General features: G+C 37.9%; 1 protein-coding gene across 5 annotated transcripts in view; it reads left to right on the forward strand.

The window, feature by feature from the left end:
• Positions 1 to 202: 202 nt before the first annotated feature.
• Positions 203 to 26,470, forward strand: part of LOC117414709 (carbohydrate sulfotransferase 15-like) — a 42,641-nt gene continuing 16,373 nt past the window's right edge. For 4 of the 5 annotated variants that reach the window (XM_059026226.1, XM_059026227.1, XM_059026228.1 and 1 more), the window contains exons 1-2: positions 203 to 499; positions 16,199 to 16,261. The gene's annotated coding sequence lies outside the window, so the exon portion shown is untranslated. The remainder of the gene's footprint in view (positions 500 to 16,198; positions 16,262 to 26,470) is intronic. The other variant, XM_034024477.2, reaches the window with a different exon arrangement.

Below are 26,470 nucleotides of genomic sequence, written 5' to 3' on the forward strand. Positions count from 1 at the left end.
TTGGCTGTTCAAGTCGCATAGAAAACCGCATGACATATACGAGCGTGATGGTACCGGTTAGGAGAGGTGCTGTCCAGTCCCCAGCCCGTCCCCACCCCCAATCACATCGTCTGCAGCCTGGAAAATCACAGAGGGAGAGAGAGAGAGAGAGAGAGAGAGAGAGAGAGAGAGAGAGAGAGAGAGAGAGAGAGAGAGAGAGAGAGAGAGAGAGAGAGAGAGACTCGCACACATAACATACCCACACTGAGGAAGACAGTCGCGAACTACACACACAGCACAGACACCAAAACCAGGAACTTTTGTTTTATCGGCAGCATTCACAACACTGCTCCCACGGCTAAGAAACGAAGGAGGAAACTAAAGAAAATGGAATGTGAAAATAAGACTTAACTAGGAGGGAATTATTGATAATGTTCTAAGAAAGTACTCTAAATTAAAAGAAGCTTCTTTTTCGTGGGACTCTTTTTTCTTGGCAAGCGGGACAGGTGGTCTCGGAAAGGTAAGATTGTTTTCTCATTTTTAAACACTTTATAATAGCAATACTATATATATATATATATATATATATATATATATATATATATATATATATATATATATATATATATATATACACACACACACACACACAGTCAAAGAAAGATGCTGGTTCCCGTATATTCGTTCTACATATGTCCTCTAGTTTACTATAGCAGCGTGTATATTCTGAGAAGTCGCATCCGGCTGCCTCGCTTCAGTTGTTTTATCTTTCCCACACGTTTGATGAACGTTTTCCTGTCATGTACCTTAATAAAATTAGTTTATTTTGGAGCGGTGAAAAAAACGGAAGTAAATCATGACTTGGTTAGGAATGAATAGTATCTATCTATCTATCTATCTGTCTATCTATCTATCTATCTATCTATCTATCTATCTATCTATCTATCTATCTATAGTTAAGTCTGAACTTTAATATGGCGTTGCTCTTTAAAACTCAGTAATTGTAAGAAAGCCTTTTTTCTACTAGTATTTCTGTCCCTGAAAACCTCTACATTAGTGATGTCTTGTTTTGCTTGACAGTGAAACGTACAGTATTTTTGCTTTGCCGAGTTGCACTGCACCAGGACACCATTGTATTTTCCGTGAGCCCCATTCAGTTTTATTTTTAAGACCCCGCTTCGGAAACTATTCTTTATCGGATTTCCGGGAAAATAAAATGTTTACAGTTACAGTAACAATTAGAGGGAAACATAAACAAACAAAAAAGCACCATCATACTTGTCATCAGAAAAATAATGTGTGTTGTTTGTTTGTTTGCTGGTTTATAAACAAAATAACCACAATACGACTACTACTAATAATAGTTCGTGTTAAACTGAATGAAAACGACGCTAGTATGTTAATACACCTCACTTAAACAGTGACGGAATATGCAACAAACAGTTAAAAGCGGGACAGCGATACTCAGATAAATAAGAATTTAGAGTTCGTAAGTATCTGAATGATGCATGCTTGTGATGTTCATTTAAAAAGCGATGGGAAACAAAACTGTCAGCCAGCAAACGCAGTTTGACAGCAAATACCTGCAAGAGTGCAGTGCGGTACAGCGTGAACTGTGTGAAGAATAATCTCTTGTCAGGCAGTTGTACATCTTGGATACTGGATTTAGAAACTGTTGTTTGGTAAACGGGGGGGGGGGGGGGGTGGGGGGGGGGGGGGGGGGGACGGTGGACGGGACGACGGGACGACGGACTTTATTATTATTATTATTATTATTATTATTATTATTATTATTATTATTAGATAATGTACTATACATTTTTGAAGAGATTTCTTTCTGTACTTTTTTGTTAAAAGAAAGAAGTGTCAAATATAATGAATGCCATTTTATTCAGTGGTACTAATTATCAAACCGGATCTTGTCTTTACAGTGGTCCCTTTGAGGGTTTAGAGCAGCATGCCAGAGCTCTCTATTCAGGCTAGTGGAATGCCTACAGTAGCACCAAATCTGATCTAGTCTTCATTCACTGCGCTTGAAAGTGCTATAGTTCTATTCAACCAGTTGTAACTAACACACGCATTAGATTAATATTACTGTCCTGCCTTCAAAAAGCCTTTATTTGGGAGTGGGGATTAAAGCTTTTTTTTTTTTTGGTTAATTGGATGCCTATGGTACAGCGCTATTAACCATATTGTTAATTAACCAGTCCATATATAACATATTTTTTCTGTGTCCTAAATCCTAATTTGTGTTTTACAGGCTACAAAAGTTAATAAATGACAGCTTTGTGCTTTTACACCACGAAAAGCTAGGCCCTGGCAGTAGTTTTAAGTCTTGCCGTGTTACAATTATAAAAAAATCAGTTTTGTGGATAACTTGGCTACTTACAGCATTTACCAAATTTTGTTTTAGTGGGTGATGTGTGACAACTAACTAGGCTCCACAATTAACTGCAGTATTATCAAGTCAGTTAACCCACAGGAAGCAGGAAACAGATAGAAAACAATCAAACAGACCTTTTTTTTTGCTGGTGCATTTAGTTTGCCTAATCTGTGCCCTACATTTGTAAAACTTCAAAGAGTTGTGGGGAAGAAAGATTTCTTGTAATAGATTACAAAATAATCTTATTCTAAGAACCTCTGTACTACGGAACCGCTGTTAAACAGAGTGCTTTTGTTTTTCAATGCACAGGATGACATCAGTAAACAGGATAAGATGTGCTGGGATTTTGATTGGATTATTACTCATACTGTACATGATTCATAACATGTTTTCCTATGCTGGACTTTTACTTCAATTGGTCAGATTTACCATTTTGCATTCAGATCTCTCACTCTCTCACCATGGTTCACAAATTCTAAAATAACTTTTGGAAAACAGTCCGGTCCACACAGTTCAAGCAATGTTTTTTGTCAGTCATTATCATAAGCTGTTTCCAAAGTGTGTTTTATTCAGCCCGGTCTCACATGCTAAACTGCTTCAAAACCTAGAAAGGCAGTTTGATTAAAATTTGTAAAACCTAAAACCTGTGCAAGTATCTGAACTCTGGTTTCTACACTAAGTTATTTTGTATAATGTTCGGTTACTCTAGATAATTATGCTCTTATACTCTTACTACCTCAAGCAAGCTAACACTGCATGTTCATCAAGTAAGTCCTTCGGATGAGATGTAAAACAGAGGTCCTATTGTAAGTGACTCTGTAGCAGCAGCTGTTAATGCATAGTTCACCCCCTAGTCTCTGTAAGTCGCTTGTGTAATCTCTGTCTGAACGAATGCAGTATTGCAGTGCAGTCCCAGCTTGTAAAATCTCTATCTGAACGAATGCAGTATTGCAGTGCAGTCCTGGCTTGTAAAATCTCTGTCTGAACGAATGCAGTATTGCAGTGCAGTCCTGGCTTGTGAAATCTCTGTCTGAATGAATGCAGTATTGCAGTGCAGTCCTGGCTTGTGAAATCTCTGTCTGAACGAATGCAGTATTACAGTGCAGTCCTGGCTTGTGAAATCTCTGTCTGAATGAATGCAGTATTACAGTGCAGTCCTGGCTTGTGAAATCTCTGTCTGAATGAATGCAGTATTATAGTACAGTCCTGGCTTGTGAAATCTCTGTCTGAACGAATGCAGTATTACAGTGCAGTCCTGGCTTGTGAAATCTCTGTCTGAATGAATGCAGTATTACAGTGCAGTCCTGGCTTGTGAAATCTCTGTCTGAACGAATGCAGTATTACAGTGCAGTCCTGGCTTGTGAAATCTCTGTCTGAATGAATGCAGTATTACAGTGCAGTCCTGGCTTGTGAAATCTCTGTCTGAACGAATGCAGTATTGCAGTGCAGTCCCAGCTTGTAAAATCTCTATCTGAACGAATGCAGTATTACAGTGCAGTCCCGGCTTGTGAAATCTCTATCTGAACGAATGCAGTATTGCAGTGCAGTCCCAACTTGTGAAATCTCTATCTGAATGAATGCCGTATTGCAGTGCAGCCCTGGCTTGTGAAATCTCTGTCTGAACAAATGCAGTATTGCAGTGCAGCCCTGGCTTGTGAAATCTCTATCTGACTTCAAAGGGTTTTTTCTTACCATGCTAAATGTTGTACAGGTCACATACCCACTTTTATAGGGAGCCATGTGGATACATTCAAATGTATGTGCTAAGTCACTCCCAGGAGCATTAAGCTGTAACTTAATAGACACATCCATACAAGAGCTGGTTACTTTTTAATAAATTTAGTTTTCTTTCTGTTAGGGAGGTATTTTGCAGTGTTTAACAGCACTTAAAATCACAGAAACTCATTGTCACATTCCGAACATATATAGTGTTGCCCATTACATTTTTCTTTATGTTTCCAGTTATTTCAAAGCAAATTTTACATGTGGTGATACAGTAATTAAGAAGTAAACATGGTTAAGCCGGTTTGTTACCTGTCTGTTTGAAACTGGGCAGGTATTAACCAAAATGTATTATGAAACCTGAAGTCGCATAGGGTTGAAGAGTTTTTAATAGTTTATCGTTGCAGTTTTTTCCACACAACCTCTCCCCCCCAGAATGAGAAGTATAGTCATCTTATGGTACAAAGGTGGATAAATGTATATTACACACTGACCACATGTGATGCTAATTATCCCTGGCTAGTTTTATTGCACGTCTGCAATTTATTAAGAAATACGACCCTAAACACTGCTTAACTTGTCTCCACCTTTTTTACCTAAGGACACTGGATCCAATAAAAATAAGATGTAGACGGTGATTAATGTGTAAAGTAATTATGCCTGTTTTGTTTAGGCAGATATTTAAATGGACGTCTTCTTCTTGGTACTGTATATACGGTAGGCCCATGTAGGCCCATCAAGCCCATGTTCTACAGTGGTCCAGCTGCTGTTCCTGCAGTTTTGGTATATACATACATGCCAACAGTCCCTGTATGGTCGGGCCAGTCCCGATTTCCTAGCAAATGTCCCGATGCATAGGAAGAAAACTCCGATATTTACACATAGAAAAAAATCTCATTTATTCTGCACAGTAGAGTTAGTGAAAACCGCTCTTCGTGCGGCTGACACATCTGCTGATCACTAACTTACCGTTATACAAAGGTAAGAATGCTTCATTGTGTCTATGTTTACTGTCATGCTGGTCGTGTGGTGTTGAGTTGAGGGGATACTTCTATTATTATATGATAGTGTTTTTGCGTATGACCCCTCCCATGTGTATGATGCGCATAACCCCCCACCCCCCAGGGGACAAGCGTTCCTCTGAACAGTTTCCAAATGTTGGCAAGTATGTATATGTAGCCGAAACCCTTTGCTCTCAGTCTACATTACCTCGATAGTGCCAGGAGTGCAGGGAGTTGCCTGGCTGTGCATTCCCAGACTTTGTTTTTCCTTCTTTGTGGTTCAACCATCCTCCCTGTCCCTGGGGACAGACCCCACCCCCCTATCAAGATACAGATTGCCATTATTGTTTAAGGCAGTGGGATTTGTGTTGGATTTTGCTACCATGCCATAGCGATATCATCATAGGTCACATACCCATTCTAGACAATAGGGCAGCAGAGTTGTGTGTTGGGAATCTTGTAGTCTCTACAATGATATGTAGTTGCTATAAATAAAATACTTCCTGAATACCCACATAGCTGTTGACATTTGGATGAAGAAAATATTGTTAGCAGCTGGTAGCAGGATGCGGGATGATCAGGTGGTGTAATCTGGGGGCCTGTTTTGGATTTCTTTGAAAACTGTTCACAAAAAGAAAAAACACTTTAATCTAATAGGAAGGCACTCAGCACAAAAACACAAAGAATTCTCATTCATGATAGCTTTTGTGAATCATACTACGTACGTAGCAGGCTTTGTTGTATTTCTGTGCTGCCTGTCAGGAACTGTCTCTGAATTGCAAGCCACAGATTACATGTTTTCTTAACCCTTCTTTGTACGGCGAGTGTGCATTTAGTCTTAAAGCTTATGCAAAGAGTTTGCAGCACAGCAAACATTGTAAGACATTGTAAGACATTATTTGCCTCCATTTGCCTTCAACATGCCTTTTAATTCTCCTTAATTCTAGACTTTTAGGTAGTTGTGGTGGCAACTGACATACTAGGTTATGAATCACAGGACCAGCAATTTAGCAAATGCAAGTATTGCAGTGCAGTGCCGGCTCGTCAAATCTCTATCTGACTTTACTTTGAAAGGTCCTTTCTGAATTTAACAAATTCACAATTCCTATAAATGTCTATATCAACTTGATATGTTTTTTCACTCAATGGTCTAAATAGACACCGTGACAGATAGATAGATAGTTCAATGCTGTATTTTATATATACCTTGCTATTTGTTTTAATGCTGTTTGCATAACATGTTGGTAACAGTTTAAAAGGTGTGCATACTTTAGAATAAAATCACACTGTTCTGATAATATCCATTTATTTGAAGTCACGTTATCTTAACATAAATGTGTCTACTGTAGTATTCATGAGACTATTACATTTATACCACTGTTTATTTAAGTTTTTACGACTTAAACCAAAGCTCAGTGATTCACAGTTGTATTCATAAAGTATTATCAGGTACATTGCAATCCTGTATATTTACTGCTACGCTAGTATTATTGACCCACAGCATTGCAAATACATTTTACAGAGCTCTGCAGAATTGTATTTGTAAGATTTCCAAAGATCAGGCTGATGGATAGCATGACCTCATACTAACTTTTATTAAGACAGAAATGTTGTTTAGTTGTTATTACACAAGGGAAATAACAAGCTGGCCATGGCTCCAGGTGGTGTTTTGAAATTGTTATAAATGCTATTAAGCTTTACCTCTGCTGTTTCTAATGTAAAAACCAATCATATGTACAGTGATGTACAGACTGTTGCATTTTTGTTCTCGGTGGCAGATCTCATTTAAAAAAGTGCAAGTGAAGCTTGAAATTGAAAAGCATTTCAAAACCAACCCTTTGCAGGAGCAACCTTGACTTTTTATGATAACAATGATTTCTGATGCTTTACATTCGACTGACTGACAATTTCCTTAAACTTGAAAAGGCTGTTTTTAAAAGATTTCACATTTTCAAGTAAACAGAACATGTGCCTGCGGTGATAAAACTGTCTTGAAGTGGTATGAAGGAGAGTAATCAAAGCACAGTGTACCATGTGCAAGCTAATTAAAACATATTACTCAAGAATCACTAAACTGGCCAAGTTAAGAATTAAGTATGAATCTTCCAGGGGCCATAGCTCCTCATTTCATATTTCATAATTAAGCCAGAAGCTGAATCATACATTTTAATCAATTTGGAAAGCAATTGTAACTAATGTACTACTCAAGACAATAAAACATACTAGGGTGTGTCAAATTAACAATGACCTGTGCTACAACCCCCCTTCCATTAGCATGTCATTCATTTCTGCCCATTACGATATGTCCATTTACTAGCTGATAATTATGCTCTAAATAATATTGCCCAACACAACAGATTTTTGTCCATCATAGCTAAAATTGACTGGGTCACATTTTGAGTTTCTTAGAAACTGCTTAGAAAATTGGCCATGTAAACGAATGTTACTTTATGTAACATCCGAATTGGATTGTGAAATATCTACAACTTCCACTTCCATATTTTCAGACAGATCTTCAAGTCTTTTAGTTGTTCATTTAGAGGGTAGAAGGGTGGTAAGAAAACATAAATATGACTTTCCCTCTTAAGTGCACACTATGTGAATTGGGGGGGGGGCGACAATTGATGGCAAACAGTGAAACAAAAATGGCATACAGAGGAAGCCACAATAGCTTGATTATTTTACCAAATGATCTTCAATGGCAGTGCAGTGACTTGTGAATGGAAATACAGCAGTCCTGTATTAAGGGGTAATCATAGCACAAAAGGAATGGTAAAATGTAACGAAAGTGATGACATTGTAATATTTTGGCACACCAACAGTATCACAAAGGTATGACCCAGCTCATGGTAATCCACAGCATTATCAAGGTAACATCTGCAAGTGAATGCTGTCATTAGGACCACTGTTAATATCTATTGTGTTGCCACTGCTAATACTGCTGTGTTCAAATAGTTCTTCTAGGGTTTCAGGGTAAGGCACTAGTATTAGATAAGTATTGCTATAGTATATATACAGTACTGTGCAAAAGTTTTAGGCAGGTGTGAAAAAATGCTGTAAAGTAAGAATGCTTTCAAAAATAGACATGTTAGTTTATATGTATCAATTAACAAAATGCAAAGTGAGTGAACAGAAGAAAAATTACATCAAATCAATATTTGGTGTGACCACCCTTTGCCTTCAAAACAGCATCAATTCTTCTAGGTACACTTGCACACAGTTTTTGAAGGAACTTGGCAGGTAGGTGGGCCCAAACATCTTGGAGAACTAAACACAGTTCTTCTGTGGATTTAGGCAGCCTCAGTTGCTTCTCTCTCTTCATGTAATCCCAGACAGACTCGATGATGTTGAGATCAGCGCTCTGTGGGGGCCATACCATCACTTCCAGGACTCCTTGTTCTTCTTTACGCTGAAGATAGTTCTTAATGACTTTCTCTGTATGTTTGGGGTTGTTGTCATGCTGCAGAATAAATTTGGGGCCAATCAGATGCCTCCCTGATGGTATTGCATGATGGATAAGTATCTGCCTGTACTTCTCAGCATTGAGGAGACCATTAATTCTGACCAAATCCCCAACTCCATTTGCAGAAATGCAGCCCCAAACTTGCAAGGAACCTCCACCATGCTTCACTGTTGCCTGCAGACACTCATTCGTGTACCGCTCTCCATCTCTTCGGCGAACAAACTGCCTTCTGCTACAGCCAAATATTTCATATTTTGACTCATCAGGCCAGAGCACCTGCTGCCATTTTTCTGCACCCCAGTTCCTGTGTTTTCGTGCATAGTTGAGTCGCTTGGCCTTGTTTCCACGTCGGAGGTATGGCTTTTTGGCCGCAAGTCTTCCATGAAGGCCACTTCTGACCAGACTTCTCTGGACAGTAGATGGGTGTACCAGGGTGCCACTGTTTTCTGCCAATTCTGAGCTGCTGGCACTGCTGGACATCGTCCGATTGCGAAGGGAAACAAGCATGATGTGTCTTTCATCTGCTGCAGTAAGTTTCCTTGGCCGACCACTGTGTCTACGGTCCTCAACGTTGCCCGTTTCTTTATGCTTCTTCAAAAGAGCTTGGACAGCACATCTGGAAACCCCTGTCTGCCTTGAAATTTCTGCCTGGGAGAGACCTTACTGATGCAGTATAACTACCTTGTGTCTTGTTGATGTGCTCAGTCTTGCCATGGTGTATGAGTAAACTGTCTTCAGCAACCTCACCTTGTTAGCTGAGCTTGGCTGTTCCTCACCCAGTTTTATTCCTCCTACACAGCTGTTTCTGTTTCAGTTAATGATTGTGTTTCAACCTACATATTGAATTGATGATCATTAGCACCTGTTTGGTATAATTGTTTAATCATACACCTGACTATATGCCTACAAAATCCCTGACTTTGTGCAAGTGTACCTAGAAGAATTGATGCTGTTTTGAAGGCAAAGGGTGGTCACACCAAATATGGATTTGATTTAGATTTTTCTTCTGTTCACTCACTTTGCATTTAGTTAATTGATAAATATAATCTATTAACATGTCTATTTTTGAAAGCATTCTTACTTTACAACATTTTTTCACACCTGCCTTAAACTTTTGCACAGTACTGTATATGTATATATACAAAAAGTCACATGGGAATACGTAAGTTACCATGGTCCAAATTACAAAAGTCACATGGGAATACGTAAGTTACCATGGTCCAAAAAAAAAAAAAAGTTTTGTTTGCAGTATTTCCTTTATCAGATTGATGTTGCAATAACCCCACTTTTTTCGTCTTCCCTAGAACTTAGCATAATGCTAATCATAGATCTAAATGTGTTTAATTTGGCCCAGTTTATTATTAATAAAGATGGACTTGTGGACTTTCACGATTAACAGCACAAGAATCTAAGATGGCCGTCAGCATGGCTAATTTAAATCTGACCCCCCCCCCCCCCCCCCCTCCCCTTCTCCTTCATTTGCATAGCGTTCAGGGAAAAGTAGGTGTTCCAAAGGGAAATAAGAGGATTTACTTGTAAACACAAAAAGGCACCATGTCCACGTTTATTTCACGAGAAGCAGATGTCTCGTGAAAAGTCAAACACTCACGTAACATGGCCTAGTGAAGGACAACTTACCCATGGGACAGACTTTTCCACTGACACCCAAGTACTGCCCATGTCATCAAGTGGGTAGGTTAACTTTTGTGTAAAAACATGCAATAGTTTGGCAAGGCTCTTCTCAGAGTATTTGTAGATATTCGTTGTTAATGACCTTTTTAATAACCACGTCAGTGATTTTAGACTTTTTCGTGTAGGATTCCTCTTCTTTTAAAGGGCGAATGTGATGCGATTCTGGAACAATGGTTAAACAGGAAGGTGAGGATGTGACACCAGTTTTATTTTATCATGAGCCTTAGAGAAAAATAATAACATAAGCTCAGGAAAATAGACGCAGATATAACAGTGTAGTGCGAATACTGTCAACGAAAAAATTAAAAAACAATCAAATAAAAATATACAATGGACATTTTATTAGTTTTTTCCCCCTCATTAAGAACAATGTATCCACTGTGCCAGTATGGGCTCCTATACATAATTTCATTTAAAGCGCTAGTTTCCTTCTTTGTTTTGAGTCGCAGTGGTGCTCAGTTTCCTGTTCATCCTGCAGAAAGCTACACAATTGCAATGTGGTTGTGCCTGTGTACAGTGCCTGTTCAGTATTTTCAATGCCTGACACGCTTGAGAAATGCTGATCCAGTTTCTGTTCCAGTTTCATTTCTGCTTGTATTTTAATTCTATTTTTAAATGATGTTTTACAATTTTTTTTTTTTTAATGTTTACAGAGACTGGCATGTCTGTTTTACTCATTATTGGTCATCTTTAGAGAATTCTCTGTTGATTGGTTTAAAGTTACAGTGGTGTCCCAGGGGCTACTTTAACCTTTATAAGGTAATTATTACCGTGGGATCTAGTCAGATCCGTGGGTCGGCTGTACTCAGAAATGGTGTGTTTAGATGGTCAGCATCCCTGAGAGGTCACATTGTAAAGGCTGCATTTATTCTCCGAGCCTCAGGGTGCCTTCTGTATGTGCCTGAGGTTGTTGACAAGTCAGAAACCTTTACCCACACACTGTGTATTCCAAGTGTCTGATGAGCTAACCAGTGGGTAACATGTGACAAGCACACCCCATGAAGATAGCATCAGGTAGCATTAATGCTTGATGCATCTACCAAACACCTTAGTGCAATCATGTCACTTTCAAAACAACACATGCAGCATTTGTAGCACAACAAATGGAGCTCTGTTATGATCAACTCTTTTTTTATAACATCAATTGAAAAAATAACTCCAACCATGCCAGCTCTGTTATCAGAATTCAGCTGGCATTACCTGAGCTTATTTGCTGGCTCCTTTTGAGTGTGCCCTGATTCCAAAGCGATCACATTATGCAGTGATCTGCTCATAGAGCTGAAAGGTCACCACATCATATAATTGCTTTGTTGAACATACAGTTGCCGGTTCAGGTCACTTGATTTAGCAGCAGATATAATATGTACTAGCTGCTGTGAGAATTAGGGATATAACCGTTCCAGAGGATGCAATCCACCTGGGATTACACTTGCAGGGGGCATTTGTCCACCCTTGGCCCCACCATTTTCTTAAAATGAAATCTAAAATGGCATGTGAAAAACTGAAATAAACCTGACAACCAGAGACTGGGATAACTGAGTTAAATAAACAATAACAATGGTAATTCAATATTTAGAGTGTTTTATACTATATAACAGAATGCATCATTGCACATACCTCCAACTTATAAACAGCTTTGAACTGACAAAGTGGCAGGGGACCCACATATTTTTAAGTTCAACATCAATTAAAAAGAGTGCCTTTTCAAGTTTGATCCTTGGCTCCAAGCCATCAAAAATGGGGATTGGCTTTAACCCAATACTTTCTTTTAGTAGTTTTATTGTACCCTCTTTTATTTTTATCAGATCTTTTGATTCTTATATTTGGATATGCAGATATTTGGTAACTCACTACTTAAGTAACGCGTTACTGTAATCATATTACTTTTGTCATTAATGAGGTAATATGGATAATAATATTAAAGTTACTTTCCGCAAAAAAGAAACAAGTTTGTCTCATTGCATTTTCTCTGTTGTACATCTACATTAGGGATATTTTCTTTTTTAACCCCGACGCACCAGACTACTCTAATGTTGGTGCCTCACCACTGATGACGCACATCTCTTCCGGGATGTCTCAAGGCAATAATAAGCCGTGTGGCAATCAAATCAGTCTAGTCCTTGACTAGGCACTAAGAACCAAAAAAATGTCTCTCCTTATGTGCCAATTTTGATGATACTCTACAGTGTAGTCTTTGAGATATCTGTACAGTGTAGTCTTTGAGATATCTCTACAGTGTGGTCTTTGAGATATCTCTACAGTGTGGTCTTTGAGATATCTCTACAGTGTGGTCTTTGGGATATCTCTACAGTGTGGTCTTTGAGATATCTCTACAGTGTGGTCTTTGAGATATCTCTACAGTGTGGTCTTTGGGATATCTCTACAGTGTGGTCTTTGAGATATCTGTACAGTGTGATCTTTGAGATATCTGTACAGTGTGGTCTTTGAGATATCTCTACAGTGTGGTCTTTGAGATATCTGTACAGTGTGGTCTTTGAGATATCTCTACAGTGTGGACTTTGAGAGATCTCTACAGTGTGGTCTTTGGGATATTTCTACAGTGTGGTCTTTGAGATATCTCTACAGTGTGGTCTTTGAGATATCTGTACAGTGTGATCTTTGAGATATCTGTACAGTGTGATCTTTGAGATATCTCTACAGTGTGGTCTTTGAGATATCTGTACAGTGTGGTCTTTCAGATATCTCTACAGTGTGGACTTTGAGAGATCTCTACAGTGTGGTCTTTGGGATATTTCTACAGTGTGGTCTTTGAGATATCTCTACAGTGTGGTCTTTGAGATATCTGTACAGTGTAGTTTTTGAGATATCTGTACGGTGTAGTCTTTGAGATATCTGCAGGGTGGGTTTGATATATCTGCAGGGTGGTCTTTGAGATATCTGCACATTCAGATATCTGAAGTATGTAATACAATAAAGTATACAATACAAACAGGGAATCAAAAGATCTTAACAGAAAAAAGGAAGACATTGCAGCATTGGAACCCAGGTTCAGAAATCAGCACCCCAACTCACAGATACAATGGGTAATGTGTAGGGTTCACCAATGCAGTTCAATGCTGTGCTGTATCTAACACTCCAGTGTTGCTTTGGCAGTTTGACTTGAACCTTAAACTGGAGGAACCTCCTGGTACAGTGGTAGATTTGTTCCTAATGTTCTTGTCTCTATTTCAACTGCTAATATCTCATAAACCGCTTGAGATGCTGACTTCATATTTTTTGTGTGGAATCTCCTAATATGGCTTCCATTTTCAAAGATGTATCCTATGGGCTCAGCATTTATTTTAGGAGTTCAAAGGTGACGAATGGACTTGGGTCTTCAGAGGTGAAAGCTCCTCTATGGGTTCCTATTTCCTAAGTGCTCTACATTCTTAACCTAAGTGTCATTCTAGAGGTAGGCGTGGTTGTCACATTTTGGCCTTGTATGCACTTATGCATAAACTGGAACTGAATGGAAGAACATGTAATTAAAATTATAGCTAGTTTCAAGGAGTTGGCTCAAAACATTGCCAAGATTATTCTTGCTCACAGCAATTGTGAAGTAATACTATTAAATGTACATGTCTTGTAATATTTAATAATGTTAAATCCTGAGTTGTTGACAGCACTGGGACATGTGTGCTCTTGGAAGATATCTTAACCTAGTATGGCATACATTGATTATTTATTTGTCAGCCTAATAGAAACTTGTCAGCCTGTAAAGGGCAGTCTCTTGCTGAATTAACACATAAAAATGACTAATGTGTTACTCATCTTATAACTTTCACTTGTCCAACCATTGGTCTTTCTATGGAGCAGCAGTGCATGTCTTGAAGAAATTGCTTCTGTTAAAATGTTGCTTTCACTTGCAATGGTTATTGAGACTTAAAAAGTCAAGATCACTTCCGAAAGAAGCCAAATCCCTTGATTACCCCAATTTTCTGATTTGCTTTAAGTAATGCATTCATATACACAATAAAAAATGACAGGAAGTAATGCATTTGAAACTGTTTCATTCTAAAATCCTAATTGTGCAGAAAATGTTGTTCAAGGGAGAGGGGGAGGCTTAGGATTTGTGTGGGCGAAATAAATGTTTTTGAAATAGAAATGCATCTTTTTTTTTACTCTTGTTGACTATGGATCCTGTATGCAGTGGTATTTATCTGAATGGAATATTGAGATAACCACCCCTACAACACATTGTCGTCCCTCAACCTTCTTGGCTGCCATGGACAACTGAACAGCCATTCATCTGCATCCCTGCTTGTGAATTGAAGTGAAGGGAAAGTGGCTCAGTGCTAGCAGCAAAAAAAGCAAGGCATACCATAGCCAAAATGAGCTGCTAAAAGTCAACTACTGTTACCCAAGACTGGTTGAACATACTGTAGGCTTATTTGCTAGTCTCTGCACACCTTGGCTTACAAACTCAGCTAGTATAACATATGCTTCATTCTCAATTGAAAAGCTCCCCCTCAGTGCTACATTGTTGCCTAAGCTTTAATTAAGCACTAGTAAAGCAGGGACATCATTTTAAAGAGTTGTAATATATACCGTTGCATTTTTGTTTTTTAATGCAAACAAATAAGCAAGCAAGACCGCCCCTACAGCGGATCTCCTTTGAAAATAACCCTGATAGTCTACTGAACCTTTCCATGTATAGAAAAAGGAATTCTGAATGCAGAACAGACTATTTAACCATGCATACATTGTAATTTTATGATGGAAAACATCTGCCGTGATGATGTAATTAAGAAGGGACAATTCAGGAGTTGGTTTGTTTAAAAAATATTTGTGTCTCTGGCTGGTGTTCTTTAGGATGAGAAATTAGTAACCCCCCCCCTCCCAAATCTGCTAGACTATAAGACTCTCAATTTACTTTTTGTAGCACTACATATTAGGTATACTAGACTTGAGGACTTCAGCATGATCAGATATAGACCTCTAAAATATGTGTGTATGTGTGTGTTTTTAATCTGACTGTGCAGAGTGTTTGCTTTAGTTGGAAGTGGTAAGAGCCTAAAGTTAGTGCACCTCTAGCGCATACCCTCTCTGTTCCTGAAGTCTGTAAAATTTATTTGGGTGCTGGTAGCGGTGTAGAGGTGTACAATCAGTTAACAAAAAGACAAATGCCCCTTTTCATTCCTTTTGCAATTCCTCTTCCATTCGGCTCTCCTGAGAGCACAGGGTCCATCCATGGGCTTGCAATGTTCTGACTGGCCTTATAAACCAGATTTATTCACTGAGACTTGGGGTCTGCTAAGAAATAAATAAATAATAACACAGTGCCGGGACAAGAGGTCTCTGCAGTCGTACAAGCATCAACGCTGTGTCATCAACATATTATTAAGGAATCTTTGAAAGCAGTTTTTGATGTCTAGATTTTGCATTACACAGACTGGAGATACAGGGTAATGCAGCAACTGTGTCAGTAATTTCATGTAATTATGTGAAGTATGAATTAACACTTGCTTATCATTTAGTCACACTTTATGATGCAATGACACTTTCAAATACAACACATTGAAGTGTAAGGTAATGTGTTCCAAACCTTCGAAGGTCAAAATGTACCCTTCATTGCAGCCTTATGAAGCAAGAAAGATAAAATGCAATGACGTAACCATCCATTCCAAGCAGAGTTCACCTTTTCACCATACGCTATGTAAGGCACATGGGTGTTAGCCATCAGTGCTAAAGAAAATGTTGCGAGACAAATTAGGTCAAACAGTAAACATTTTGAGGGAATGATTTACTCAGCTTTATTTGGCCTTGGCTCACTTCAAGCTTTGTCAGAGAAGAATAACAGTGGAATGGTCTTTGCAACAAACACTGGAAGATTTATTCGTGGCTGGCGTTTCAGATGTTCTCGTTTCATGGTCTCAGTGTACTCACGATGTAAATGTCTGCGGAGGTAACCGAATTTTCTAATCAATAATTTTTCTCCTTTCATGTTTTATTTAATAGCCCACCTATAAGAGTTGAAGCCCCGGGGTATGTTTTGCTACATCCACTGAGTTTCACTGTTGGGTGAGTCTAAAAAACATAAAGAGCTCCATTCTATCAATCGTTTCAACTCTGTGATGATTCAAAATGTTTATGTTACACAGTAACCTCTATCTTGCTTTGACACAAAAACTGAACGGGTGACAAAGGTGAAATGTTGTCCCAAGGTACAACTTACACTTGCAATATATACAAACCACATGGCTACTTGGAATTACCAGCACATACAGTACACTGAATCAAATATGGAGGCGACACTAGTCATTAATGCAACTGCTGGCAGGAGGGATTGTACTCGGTACACTCAGCACAAAAAGAAAATTGATTTAATGCTGCTTGAGCAAGCCCGTGGTGTTTGATCCAAGGTTATAGCATTGTTCAGTGGAATCATTTGGGTTAACAAGGTATTTAACTGACTAGCTCAAGGTCACTTAGGTATAGTAGTCTCTATCTGAAGTCGATTTTTACTTGAGTTGTCCATGAGTCAGCAGATTAGGTACTGGAAATTACTTTTCCAAAACATTAGCATAAAAGTGATTCCCAGAGGAAATTTGCTGACATGAACTTTAATCTATTTTGAACTCCTGCCCGGCAAGTAATTATTTTTATTTTTATTTTTTTCAATAAAAAAAAAAAGTGCTTGTGATGATTTTCAGTAAATAGCTTTGAGAGTATAGCCCACTAACTTTTAGACAAACCCCTGCCAAACTTGATTTTGCCCCCTGGGCAAGTACTATATTTATAATCATTTGACAATTTATTCTGCACTGTTCAGGTACAGTATTTTGGCGTGCACTATCCTTTTCATGTTTTAAATTAAGAGCTTGGATTCAAACCGGTGATCCCTTGTATATATGTAGTCCTTTGCTCTGTTTGGCCCAGCTGAATTTCTCGAATGTTGACATATGACAAACATAAACTCGAAAAAAAATAACATGATAACTTGAAATACCTTCATTTGTTTATCTGGCTAGAATTTTGACTTATTCCCAAGTTTGCTATGTTACATTTTTTTTCAAGGCTTACTGCACATTTCCAACCATATAAATATAAGTACAATCTAGGGGATCAATCTAGCACTGAGAATGCTCTTGGTTAGAATTGCAGGTTGGATTCCTGAACTTCTTTAATAAGAAACTTGCATAAGAGCATGTTTGATCAGATGGGGGTACTGACATTGGTTTCAAATACAGCATCCCCTGTAGCCTTTCAGTCCCTTTCATGTCATCACCAGCCTCAAGAGAGAGAATTACTTGTGAAAGCTAGAAACACTACAATCAATTTGCTGGAATTGTAGCTTGTTCCAGCACTTTAATTAAAAAGGAACACCGTTAAAATGGGTTCTTTTCAGCTACAAAGCATTCGGCAGTCAGTCTGTCAGATGGAAGATTTGTAGACAAAACCAGAATCTCTTATATGTGCCTTTTGAAATGACAAGTTAGCTGTTTTAAATGTTGTTTGATGTGACTCAGCTCAATGTATTTTCTGTGACTTCTCATAAATGTCTACTGTCACCCCCCCTCCACTTCAATGAATGCGCAGCTTCACTTTACTGTATGTGAATGCACCTACCCCCCGCCCCCCCACACACACACAAACATACACACACACAGACACTCACAATAGATAATACAATAGATTAACCTACATTATTTATACAGATACAGTGATAAGGTAAGTTATGACAATAACAAGGATGTGTGGGATGACGCTGGTATCCCCTGAGCCGGCTGGACTATGCAATCAAGGTCCGTGAAGGCGCTCTCTTATTATTAAAAGCAGACACCTGATATTTACACAGCATCTCTTGGCTTACACTGAGTTCAAAACAAACATAGAATTAATCATTTGTAAAACCCAACAAGGCACTCTTTGCTACCAACGTTGTTTAATCAATAACAGGTAACTTTTAGCTTTTATATGTAGAGCTAAATGTAGCTAGAGCTAAATGTTGATGAAGAGCTCAAAAAGGCTTCTAACGTTTAACCGAGTCTGATTATTAAGGTACATACCATCAGGACTAGCAGACATTTAAACCCAGAGAGTTTATGCTTATCCTGTTGTCTTTATTAAGTCTACCCCAATCTCCTTTTTCCATTGGCCTCCAAACTAAACCTCAAAAGCATGCTGTTTCATGCTGACAAGAGTAGATTCTATATTTCAGACAGATTCAGAAAAAGAGTTTGGCACCCCCCCCCCCTCCAAGTAGCTCTGGAAAACATTACAGAAAAAATAACTGAAATATATCAGTGTTTTACACAAACAAAAAGGATATTGACCTAGCTAATATATCTATACAGTATCTATAAAAACAAAAACCTGCTGTCTCAAGGCAATTTGGTCATCAGTCATTGCAGGACGTTTCTCATTACGAAAGAATGCTTTTCCTATTATCATTAAGAAAAAATGCAGCACACAAAAACCTATTGACCTTATAAAAACATGAGTCACTGACCCCTGAAGCATGTAGAAATCCAAAAAGGCCACTGATTCATTCATAGTTTAAAAAATAACACAAACCTTAGTAACCCAATTTTCCTCAGCGCCTTGCATCAATATACTGTACTATACTATATATATATGTGAATCAGTGCCTGGAAATTCTGGCCTGTGATTGCTCAAAATCTCATCATAGGAGCAAAAAAATATTGAACTATTGCCCTAAAATCCCTACACCACAGGGCAATAGTCTCCCTTCTGACATGTGATTGGCTCACATCACTGTCAGCCCCGCCCCTTTTCAAAGGAATGCACCGTCCTTCCCCTGCACTCCTCACAACAAGAGAAAATGGCTGTAAATGAAAGACCTGCTGAACAAAATGTGTTGAAGACAGCACACAGGAATAGACAGGCAAGTGAAACTGAATACCCTCCTTGTCATAAGAGTCTAGGGACCTCACTGGAAGGAGTTTGATTATGGGAAAGCCCTGGCAAAGTTCAGCAATGAAAAGGAAAGAAGGATCTTCTGCACAACAGCTGCAAAAGATGTAATTCTTACTGACTGAATACTAAATGAAAACTTTTTTTGTTGTTCTTCAGAAACACAAAGTCAGTAAACTCTGTTGGCATGTATAAAAATACTGTGCTTATATTGAATTCTAAATCATAACATTTTGGTAGGGAGCCAAATTGACCCTCAATCAGTAAGTCCTGGAGCAAACACTGCATTTCAAAAACAAAGTTTGTTAACTAGCTTCATGTGTGATTTATCAGGTTGAGTCATCTGGTAAAATGACAAGTTGTAAGTGAAGTCATTTCTGAATTTCTTTTTCTACAAAGTCAAGTTTAAATTTGCTTCTAAAAGTGGTCCCAAATGGCTCAGAATGCACTGGAGAGCATATACAACCCCAGAGCTTCAGTCAAAATGAGCACTGGCCACTCACCCATGAATAGTGGAGGTTATGAAACTAACTTGCGCAACACCACTGAAGCTCACAGTCCTATAAAGTACTTACATTGTATTATTGAGAAAATAAGCTTTTCTCTTGCATGTGTATACCAATTAGCTGTAGGATTCAGTACAACAAAAATAAATAAATACTGAGCTGCTTCGGGTTTTTGGGTTTTTTTTTTTTTTACTGTGCATAAAAAGTACAATTTAGGTAAATTCTTAATAGATTATGAATAAATAGCCCCACATTAAAAAGGCCAGTTTCTCAATAGTTAGATTGGGTCGCTTGACTAACCATGTGTGTGTATGTCAGATAGCAAACCTAGCAGTACATACTGTAACGGGCAAGCAGCTGCTTAATCTGTCAGAAACTACTTTCAATGCTTTGAATGCAAATGTGACTAAATTGTCTTAATTGTATAAAGTCTGTAAATAGTACAAAAGTATGTCATAAATAATGATCTAAGCGGAATATAGGAAAATAGAGAATTATACAAAGCACTCACATTAGGATGTTAACAGGAAATGCATGCAATATGCCAAAAATGTGGATGGCATAAAATATCCCTTTAATTTTAAAGATGTGTTTGTTACTTGTTTTGTAACATTACCAGTTTTATTTTTCTTGAGCTTGACACATCTGATTGAATGTATAATTATAATTAAAGTTTACCAATGGAGGAAAGTAATACTGAATCCCAGGCTAGTGCAATAGTTTACCTTTCTATTCTACAGATTCTTGAAAAAAAAGGTTAGTTTAAAAAAAGGATCAAGGGTCTTTCAAGTAAAGTGCAATAAAGCAAGTGTGTATTGTATATGTCCTTGTTTTAGCTTGTGGTTGACACTGATGTTGTATAGTTAAGGTGCTAACAAATCTAACACATTTCATTTGTACATCAAGTAGGGTTGTCTACTACAGAAACTGTGCGTTAAACCGTCAAAATAACAAACAGTTCTATGCTGGAGCAGACGACCTTTCAGACAAACCAAACAGCAAATGGATCAATAATTGCAATCGGGAGGGGAAAAAAAGAAGATGGAAAACAAAGATGATTGCTTTTCTCCTTGATGCGAAATGTCAGCGGCGCAGGGCTGAGAATGTATAATAATAAATCAACTATTGCATATGCTAATGCATTCTGTTTAATAATCATTTACCATTATATCCTACAATTTAATATGCTCTTTTTAAAACTGCCTTAACGATAAAAAGAAGCTAGTCCTATTATAATAACACTCACTTAGAATTTATTTGTATCTTGCAGGCAGGTAGAAATGCATATCCAGGCAATCAAAAATGTATTCTTAGGCTCTTAGCAAGAGTAATATTGATTTTAATGATGGAAATAAGTTAATGAATAATGTATCTGCTCTAGTAAATCTATTTCTTAAATCAAAGTTGCAGGGCATATTTTAAATATTTAGTACATTAGAAACTCAAATGAGATTTTATTTTCAAATCTATGGATATTTACTGCTACCTCAAATTTAGTCTAAACAGTGGCATACAATTTAGATCACTCAGGGCCCATATTAAATCTGCTTCAGTATTCAGCCGTCAAGAATCATGTTTAGCCAACAATAAATCAGATTCTGTCTGCAATATAAATCATCCTCATAAAAATGACCCTGTGATGGGGTGACATGTCCAAGCCATGTCCACATCGCATGTCAGGATCACAGAGACACTCTTAGTTCCCTTCTTTTATTTTTCAGGTACAAGCATTTATTTTCTTTTAAGTAATATTAAGCACTGATTCACATACTGGTCAGTCCTCTCAATTGATCCCCCCTTACAGACAGGGAGCCTTTTAAAGAGCTAGCCACACCCACATTTTAACAGCCTTAATTAAACAATTTAGTACCGTTTCTTTTTATAACAAAAATATATATCTTTAAATAGTTACATATATAAAACATCACATATAAAACCTTAAGTTATTTGTTTCTTTTTTATACTGTGCACTCGCGCACACGGTATTTTTAACAATGAATAATAGTACCTACAAACATGCAAGTGTATCATTTATTTGTTTAATATTTAGGGTTTTAATCATTACTGTTATTATGTAATATACCGTTATTGATATAAAACACAGTGGCTAAACTGCACACGGAATTAAACTAGCACAGCTTCATATTGCAACAATGAAAACACCACCTTAGAGTCAGTTATATATAACATTGTACAACAACACGACTCATTGTAAAGTCATGCCCAAGTAAGGGTGCTCCCTCACAGACACTTCTATATTTTGATGTAATATTGACTGGTGATTATCCTTTTCCATCTGCCTGAGTTACATGTATATATATATAAAGGAATGGGCCAGATTCTCACAGCTCTTTACTCAAAACTGTCATTAACACTTTTTTTTATGAAAGGAAGAAACGACAGTTACAATTCTATAATGAATAGAAACAACTTAAGAGTACTTAAACCCCAAAATAAAATGTTAGAGTGGTTTCATTCTGGTTTTGTAACTGCCTTGCGTTTTTTTTCCTGAAAAAAACAATAAGTGCGTAAATGACACAGAAATCGAATTTAGTTTGACATGTTTTCCTGGAATATATAGACTCGTTGTTGACTGATGCATCAACATTCTCCCGCGGCCAGCTTAAGATTGCATGTATGGAATTTCAAGAAGACTGGATACCATTTACTGTAGCCAAAAGTGTACTAAATGGATGGGGCTTCCTGAGTGGAGACTAGAGCCAGGAAGAAGGGTAGAACTGCTAAATTTATCTGAGGAAGGGTGGAGGATTGTAAAAAAGAATAACAATAGTCAAATCTGAGTTGAAAAGCAAGGAAAGGTAGCTGTACAGTACTTGAAACATCCTTAACACACGAAACTGAGAAGTGCATTTGTTAAATACGCCAGTCAACAAATCTATAGTAGGCAATTCCGCCCAAGTTTTGAGAGGCATAAATGTATCATACAAAAAAAACATATCTATTTGATAAATGATATGAAAATGGGTGTTTTCCAACTATTTGATAAATGATATGAAAATGGGTGTTTTCCAACTATTTGATAAATGATATGAAAATGGGTGTTTTCCAACTATTATTGAATGTCTCTGTACACTTGTGGGGGGAAAAGGGTGGTCTTATAAAATGTATAGATAAACCATAGTAACAGAAGGTGGAAAATCAAACAGTAGCTAGAAAGGGGAAATGGTTGTCAATATCTGAGAGTACATGATGGGACGCAGCAAAACAAATAAAGAAATGGTTTATTTCCCACTTCCAACTTGGTCCTTTTAAACGTTTTAGAAGAAAATATATTCATATTTTGCTTGCAACAACAGAAACTATGATTTATGGTAAGAATGCTTCACGACAGCAGCAAGTTTCCTCCTGGAACGAATGCCAGTAACACATTTGTTTTTCATGTTCTTGATGTTGTGCTTCCAGGGTGTAGTCTCGCCTTGCGCCCTGTGTATGCCGGGTTAGGCTCCGGCTCACCGCGACCCTGTAAAGGAGTAAGCGGTTAATGATAATGGATGGATGGATGGATGATGTTGTGCTCATATTATGAGCTTCCTTAGACAGCTGTATTAGATATAGAAAGTTTTTTTGTCATTGAGAGAAAATCCCTTCTTTGCCAGCGATTGTTAAAAATCAATATACGTCTACTTAAATGGCAATATTAAACTATAGCTTCAGGTGGCTTATTTAATTTTTTTGGGACAGAAGAATATATATGTACACTCAGCCCAATACTTGCTTATCTACCAAGCTATTACTGTGCACCTAAGTCCAAAGACAGTTGGGTATAGTTATGATTTTTAAGGCATTGTTACTCCAATAAATCACATTTTGTGTGTGCCTTTAATTCGAAAGAGTGTTAAAGTGTTGTACAAAACACGTGGCAAGCAGGAGAAAAATGTTTAAGGAGGTGATTGAATCTTGTGGATTGAGTCTCTAGCTCACATGTCTTTGAGAGTCTTAAGAATCATATAGTTTTGCAACAGTCACTAAAAGCCTTTTTTATTAACTTTTTTCAGACAGAACATCAGGACTGAGAAATAAGTCAGACAGGTCAGAGTGCTCAAAGCCATTTACTGACTAGCACAATTTTAACTTGGTTGGGAATTGGAACTCACTTTTACTGGTTTCCTGCTATTTAACCATTACGTTCACAAGAACCCAGCACAGTTTTAAAGAAACTAGGTTCATTTCACAGCAAATTGCACTGTTAGAAGGAATTCATATTGACTGTAAAATTTTAGATTTACAAAGTGTATTTTTTTCTTCTTTTGTTTTCTTATATAGCTAATGAAATACCTTCACATATCTTACCATTCGCTATGTGCTGTAGACCGTAGGTGTTTATAGGGCTGAAACGTGAGATAAAAACAATTTAGCTGATAATGGTTTTGACTTGGACGCAAACTTGGCAGTGCTCACAGCCTGATCACTTTCTCACGGCCTAGTTTTTTTGCTGTTCTTTGTAAAACTGATAAAAAAAGTCTCCACTGTGTGTATATTGGATGGGACTTCAATGCGTTTTATGAAGACACTTGTTTGACATTTGAACATTTCAAAGCACAGCTGGTGCTAAATTGCTTCACATGGGTACATGAGCTATTGTGTTCCGTATCAGGTAGCTAAATCACAAAGCATAAAACATTGCCTTAAAATTCTGAACATTTTTTAATTCATCCTAAACAGCGTGTAAGACTCATTATTTCTGTACTACAGTACAGGTAGTTCAGTGGGTTACAGCAGCATATATTTAAATTATCAACAATAGATATCTCCTGGCTTTAAACATACCAGATTTGACATTATGAATAGTGTATCTCTGTAATGCACAATTTCACCTATTATATTTGTGTAACTAGATGTCATTCCTAGTACCAAACCAAAAATCTGTCCTGCAACACATAATGGAATGCTGAAGATGTTGAAGATGTTGGCTTTTGGTGATGGATTGCAAATACAACACAATTATAAAATATATATATATATATATATATATATATATATATATATATATATATATATATATATATATATATATATATATGGCTGAGGCAAAACTGCAGTGCTAAAGTCTCACACAAAATCGAGTTACAGAGTAAAATCTCAAAAATATGGCTGGGGCATGTAGAAAATGTAGGGATCCATCAGAACTTAATACAATAGATTAACCTACATAATTGTAGCCACTAGGCAACACAGGTTTAAGTTGTACTAGTTGCTAGAATGTGTAGTGTTTAAAATATTGGATTAGTGGATGTATGGAAACCCTTGCCTTATCTCTCACAGAGGAAGGAGGATCCCCCCCCCCCCTCCCCTCTCCCCTCTCCTGCCAGTGATTACTCCCTTATCACCCTACTCTGCTGATGTGTGCGCCAGGGTAGACTGCAGTGGCATCTCCTTGTAGTGTAATCCATTTACACCAGATGCATCTAATCTACTAAGAGGAGGGCTTTCTATCTCCAGTGGAGTTAAGGTGGAGAAAAGGAACCTCCCAACTTCAGAACAGTAAATTCTTATCAGGGCCTCCACATTGTGACATTGGCAATGGAGCAGCACGTTGCAGTTAATCAGGGATTTAAAACATGGCATGGATTAGTTTAACCTTCTGTAATCTAAACATGCTGAAAGCTAAAATAAATAAATACAAACAAATTAGTCCAGTGAAAAAAAAGCACATTTACAGAATAAAAATAATTCTTAAAAAGGTAAAGCAACATGGTACATTGATTAACAAAAATTGATTAACAAAAGTGAGAGTGGAACATTTTTAAGGTGACTACTTTTCTAGTTTGTAAATATAGGGTAACCAGCTCCTTTGTGCCTCTGATAGTTATTTAGAATTTATGCAGGTTTCAGCATGTTAAGGAAGAAACTAATGTAAGCACTTTTAAAAAGAAAGGAAGTGACAACCATTGCCATGTTCTTAATTGGTGTTAATTATATGTCACCACTTCGGCAGAAAGGTTTAATTTTTTTTTAAAATATAATTTTGGTAATCGCCAATTATTTTATTATTTTCTCCCAATTTGGCATATCCAATTATTTTTAGGCTCAGCTCACTGCAACCACCCCCGTGCTGACTTAGGATCAGCAAAGACAAGCACACGCTGTCCCCCGAAGCGTGTGCCATCAGCCGACCGCTTTTTTTCACACTGCAGACTCACCGTGCAGCCACCTCAGAGCTACAGCATCGGAGGACAACGCAGCTGTGGGCAGCTTACAGGCAAACCCACAGGCGCCCGGCCAGACTACTGGGGTCGCTGGTGCGCGGTGAGCCGAGGACACCCTGGCTGACCTCAGCTCAGCCAATTGTATGCCGCCCCATGAGCTGCCGTCTACGGTCGACAATAAAATGGACTCGAACCGGCGACCTCCAGGCTGTAGGGCACATCCTGCACATCCTGCCTTTACCAGAAGCCACAAGTTTTACATTTTTAAACCTAGTTCTTCATGTTCACACATTTATTGTACTTGCCTCTGCACCCCCTTACTTTCAGGGGGGTCATCACACATTGAGCTGAGCTGCTTAGGAAGTAAGTAGTCTTGCTGTCACAGCCAACTGTAATTATTATTATTATTATTGTAAGTAGACTGCTTTGGCAATTTAACCTTCAAAAATCCAGTTATTTGATTGGCCAAAGCCAACTTTCACTAGAAATTGTGAGCTTGTGGCGCAGTCAGCTTTCTAAACATTCAGAGCCTGCCCTCTATAAAGTTATTTTTTTCCTTCATGCTTTACTGTTATGATTACTATTTGTATGCGCATATCCTTAAAATCAGGACACTTTAAAATAGGCAATCAGTTTGTTTTGAGCGTTGCTAGGAGTGTAGCTGTTAAGGAAAAATAATC

Source organism: Acipenser ruthenus, chromosome 7 (genome assembly GCF_902713425.1).
Source record: "Acipenser ruthenus chromosome 7, fAciRut3.2 maternal haplotype, whole genome shotgun sequence".
NCBI classification, from domain to species: domain Eukaryota; kingdom Metazoa; phylum Chordata; class Actinopteri; order Acipenseriformes; family Acipenseridae; genus Acipenser; species Acipenser ruthenus.